Source organism: Thermobia domestica, chromosome 10, assembly GCF_964235325.1.
Source record: "Thermobia domestica chromosome 10, izTheDome1.hap1.1, whole genome shotgun sequence".
NCBI lineage: Eukaryota > Metazoa > Arthropoda > Insecta > Zygentoma > Lepismatidae > Thermobia > Thermobia domestica.
Window position 1 is genome coordinate 49,315,878 of NC_137463.1, and position 6,000 is coordinate 49,321,877.

Sequence of the window (6,000 nt, forward strand, 5' to 3'; positions counted from 1 at the left end):
CTGTTGTCATTAAACCCTTCTAACAGTAACAAGTGCATGTACCTGTGCATGTATCTATAAATATTTGTAAATTTAAAACCTTACGTAATTAATCTATGAGAAACAATATTTCATGAGAGAAAACCACAATTGAAAAAATCTTGTGTTATAATGGATATTAAAATTGAATAAAGGGAGAGACAATAAAATATAACAGCTACAGGACTAAATTTTCTCACTCCCATCTCGTTAATTCAATTGTATCAATAATCTTGTCAAGGAAACATTTCCTTTTGAAAAGTCTTGAGGAATATTATAATAGATTTGTCGGACAATTGCAAAGAAAAGTATCGTGGATTATCTTTTCTTTAAAAAAAATAACAAATTAGTCACACCACATTATAAGAATATTTATATTTATTTATTAACTACGAACGAAATTCGCATGAGTCGTATTAAAAAAAAACATCCGAAGAGAATTCTGTGTCAAGAACTAGCAAACTTCCTCTTGCGGAACTTTTATTAGGAGTTAGTTACAACACATTGAATGGTTTATAATGAAATATTTACTTACGAATTATGAGTGCAATCGCTTTGAAAAATGAAATGAAATTATTCTTTTTTCAGTTTTACGTCTCACGGTTATGCCGGTTAGGCTAAAGTAGACGGTGATGATGAGAAATAAATGAAATGGTGCAATGAAGAAACTGAGAGGAAACGGGAGAACTTCGAGAAAACCCACAATCACGGTGTTTGTCCACCACAAAGTCCACACGGCGCGAGCTGGGATCGAACCAGGGACCCCAAGCACCGGAGGTGAACGCTGTACCACCGCGCCCCCTGCAATCGCTTTGAGTACCCCCTTTAATCGTTTTTGAGAAAATCGACTGAAACGACACCATCCTCAAGAGCAACAATCATCTGTGTATTTTCCTCACAGAACTGAATAAGCATAAAAGAGTTAAGTTTAATTATTTTCTGATCTTTTTGAACAGTGTGACCTTTAGATGAATGCATATACATTAAGCGATCGAACAAACGAACGAGCGAATGGACAGACTCTGGAAAGTAAAATTTTAGTATATAAAGGCCATGAAACGAGCAAGTATGTGGAAACTCCAAATTCAATTTTTCCTCCCATCACATCATTGTTTATACCTCAAAGAGGAAAAATTGAAATGAAATGAAATGTTTGAGCTTAACGTCCCACGTTTATGCCCTTCAGACTAAGGGAGACGATGATTAAAGCACAAAATGACACTACGAAAGTTTTGCAATACTACCGAATGGGCCATCACAAGAGTTCGCATCTTGTGTTATAATGTATATTAAAATTGAATAAAGGGAGAGACAATACAATAAAAGGTATAACAGCTACAGCACTATGTTATCTCACTCTGATCTCTTCAATTCAATTGTATCAATAATTTTATTAAGGATACATTTCCTTTAAGAAGTATTGAGGAATATTATAATAGGTTTCTCGGAAAATTGCAAAGAAAAATATCGTGAATTATCTTTTTTTAAAAATAACAAATTAGTCACACCACATTATAAGAATGTTTATATTTATTTAACAAACACGAACAAAATCGCCTAAGTCGTATTTAAGAAAAAAAAAACATCTTAAGAGAACTCAGTCTTAAGAGCAAGCAAATTCTCCTTGTGGAACTTTTATTCACGTGTTTAGACATGTCCAAATCTGCACTGTAGAAGCTCTAGTCATTGTCTCAGCGTCAGTTGATTTTCGGCTGTGTTTGTGAAAAGAGGTAGAGATATCGTCGTAGTCAAAAACTGAATACCGGGCAATTTTGGGCTACAATTTTGCAGGTGGTTTAAATATTGATCAGTGTTTGATGGAAGTGACTCCTATGCTTAAAGAGGATTTTTCTCATGGTACAACGATATTTAGGTGGTACAGAGGGTTTCAGAAAGGAATTTTTAGCCTTGAGAACGTTCCAAGGCCAGATCGGCCATCTTCATCTGTGGAGGACTGAACAAAACATTGCTGCAGTAAGGGAAATGCTTGAGACAGATAGACGGGTTACACACTATCAAGTAGAGATAAAGGTATGGTATTAATGCACCAGCAGTTCGTGCTATTTTCCAGAACCACCTTCGAGTTAGAAAGCTTTGTATCCTTTGGGTATCACATGACTTGACCAACGAGCAGATGGCACACCGTGTTTCATGGTCCCGTGAAATGTTGAAAAAAAAATTAAAAATGGAAAATCTTCCTCTGTGGAAAACCCAGTATTGTGACAGGTGACGAAACTTGGCTCTATTACTATGACGTCCCGACCAAGGATTAAAACAAAGTGTGGGTGTTCGAAGATGAGGAGACCCCTGTGGTTGTTCGAAAGTCCACATCAGTGAAGAGGAGAATGATGGCGGTATTTTTAATGTGTGAGGAATTATCAAGCGAGTTCTATTAGAAACAGAGGAGACAGTCATTGGAAAGTGGTATACCGGGGAATGTCTGTCTAAAGTTCTTACAACTCTCAAACAGTTGCGCTCAAACCCAAGGATGGACAAATGGTTTGTTCACCATGCCAACGCTCCAGCGCACCGTTCGAAAGTTTGCTCAAAGTATTTGACCAGCACTGGACTAAAACTCTTAGAGTACCCTCCATAAAATCCAGCTCTCGCTCCCTGTGACGTCGTGCTGTTCCCCCATGTAAAGACCAGCCTGAGAGGAAGATGTTTTGCAAACGATGATGCCCTACTAAGGGCTTGGAAAGATGTGTGTGTCCAGATCTTTGCCGAAAAATGGCAGAGTTTCTTGGACGACTGGTTTCAAAGACCAGTAAAATGTGTAATGTGTGGTGGAAAGTCCTTTGAGAAAGCATAAGAAATAGGGTCGTATTGCAAAACTTTCGCAGTGCCCTTTACGTGAATGATCATGACATAATTGATGGATTGAAAGTGTGGGAGGAAAGGAGTACCCCAAGAAAATCCATGTGCACATTATTGTCCAAAACAAATGTACGTGGCCGGCTATCGACTAGGAACAAAACACACCAAAAGTAAGTGGTCTACCAAGGAGAAAATTGTGTGAGAGAGGTAGATTCTGCTATGAAGATGAAACGGTAACTATCGCATGTTTATATACTATTCTAAAATTGCATGAAGGATATGAAATGATTTTTATTAGTTCAGCGTTCAAGAAATATGCCCTTTAGTCTAAAGGAGATGGATGATTAATGAAACTGAATGATTATAACATTACATTTTTGTGCTTTAATCGGTAATCGAACGCAGCACCACTTGCAACAAAAACAAATGCTCTAGCAACTAGACTAACGAGTAGGTTCTATAAAATTGCATGAATCTGTAAAACTACAGAGTATGATTCACACAAAAATGAAACAAAGGCGATATAATGCAATCATAAATAAAAATATAATAAAAACAATAATTATACTGTGTATCAGGGATAAAAGTGGATCCGAAAAGGTAGCGAGACGCATGACGTCACGCCGACCTCCGTGCCTATTTTTGCTCATTGTATTTTTTTTTTTTTTTTTTTTTTTTTTTTTAGAAAGTGGGGGATGCTACAGATATTTTCTGCAAGTGAAGGGACGACGTCGCCAGCGTTACCCCGCACTTTTACATCCGCTGTGTATACCTATATACGAGATAGTAAGTATAAACATATTTTTGCTTTTAAATGTAACTAAATCATCCAATTTGGTTCTAGTTGAACATTCTAAGAATGTATATCTATTACAATGATATGTAGCTTATCGTCTAATTTCTTATAATAGAATAGTTCATTTGAGAACTTTTGATCATTAGATGATTGTGTTACTAATAGGGTAACTTTCAATCTGGCAACTTTGTTTTTGATTCTCTGATATGGAGAAGGATTTGTTTTTAACAATTACAATAAAATTATGTTTGAAAGAGTTAAAATCCTACTAGACTGTAGGTTAACTCAGATTAACTGGTTTGTATTTCTGATCTACCTCTAAAGCCAAATAATCTTAAGGTTACACAGTTAATTACAAGTGATAAATAGCTACAAATATAAAAGTTGTGTGCACAATTACTTCCTTAGTTAACGGGATTGGAGTGTGTGACTGTGTTGGTATCTTGTTCATAGGCCAATTTCTGAACCGGTTGCTAGACGAAACTGCTCGCTCAGTGCTTAAGATGTATTGTTACCCGTTTCTTTTCTCTACTTTTTAGAAATATTTGAAAACAAGATTTCAAAGAGTTGGAAGATAAAGACAGAGAATAGTTGATTTGCTGATCAGTTGGAGTTTAGCTCACCCTTAAGCAGAGAGAATATACGATATCATGGACAAAGCTTAACATGAAATGGATCAACTTGAGCTTCATACGTCAATTAAATATTACTCTGATACAAGATTTTCCTTCTTTGCCATATCCAATACGTTTTCCAGCATTACCAGAGCAAACTTCGGACATACAGTAGTGACTAATGTATGAGAACTAGGGAAAACAAACTGGTGGAAAACGGAGTAATGAACATGCCTTTCATAAAATTTTATGAATGTGGAAGTGAATGCCAGGAAGGGAAGTTTCTGGTTTTCAGATAAGTGGAAATGAGTATAAGTTTCAGCATTGATACATTCTTCACGAGCTCAAAATAAGCTATGAATAGCAAAATGTTAAATGGATTAAGACATTTAAGGTTCTATGCACGCCAGGAAGTTTAGACTTCCTCAACAACAAAGGGATAGCGAGAGAGAGAGAGAGAGATTTCACGACAGTGGAGATGGGGGGTTAAAATGGAGGAGAGAAGAAACGCTCGAAAAAGAAATATTTATTTTTCTCATCTAAGGGGAAAACTTCCTACTTTGAGCAAAGTTGTTGCGAACCGACCATTTTGAACTGTCAAACTTTCAGGGAGTTTAAGGAGCGCCAAAAACAGTACATCAGCAAGCAAGGCCTGCTTACTGTCGTGAAACCGCTCGATTTACGATAACTATTCGTCTAGCCAAGGGAAAGCTTTTGTGCTCAGTCTACAAGAGAGAGAGAGAGAGAGAGCTTTTCCAGCTTGTCGCGTGGCAACGGATGACCTTTTGTCCACTAAAAGGAACTTATGACCTCGAGAAAATTCGTGGACCTTAGTTGCGACACTCTTACCCTTTTTCGCATCCAGCTAGAACCTATTACTACTACGGTCATCTAGCACCCTACTCTGACAATTCAAACCTTTTCTCCTAGTTTTTCTTCTTTTTTCACTTAGTTTCAACCCTCTTTTTACTTATCACCAACCCTTTTCCCAAACTTTTTTTTGTTTTTGTTTCTTTCTTTTCCTTTATATCTAGCACACAAAAACCTTGACTTGCATTCCAGTCTGAATTGCATGTCGCATTAAATTCCTGTAACGGACGAAAAGTTGCCTGGTGTTTATCCCTCCTCAACACTAAACTTTCCGTTTACTTGCTTGGTATTTCGTACTCAAGAGTCACTTGGCTAAAGTATCTTGGCTTAATTTCTCGCCTCTAAGAGACCACAAGCACACTCTAGTCTAAATTGAACTGCGACTTTAGTATTCAGAACATCAACATTACGTTTGTACTAAGTCAACAGAATTTTTGTGGTATATTTTTTTAAAAAAAATGAAATGTGGTTAATTTCCAGTAAAACTATTTTGTAAAGTTTGTTTTGTTCCTTCAAATAATATTTATTCAAACAAAAATAACTTAAACACATGTGCGTAACGACATTTTAAAATTTAAAGTATTTACAGCTAATTATTATTTTGTTTATTTACTTCCTTTTTAAATAAGAGTGTTTTAGAACCATTTGCATAGAGATTTGCTTTACAAACTATCTAAATGCAGAATGTTTAACTTTATGTAACATGTGATTGTGAATATGTTCAACGTAATTACTTTGTCTTTGTACGTAAAGTGTTTAAGCGAAGAGCGTTTAGTCAATATTTATGAGTTGGTAAAGCTATAATACATTGTTGAATAGATGAATTACTAATAACATTTAATGCATAGTGCTATAGCAGTCATCATAATGGGTATTCTGCCATTA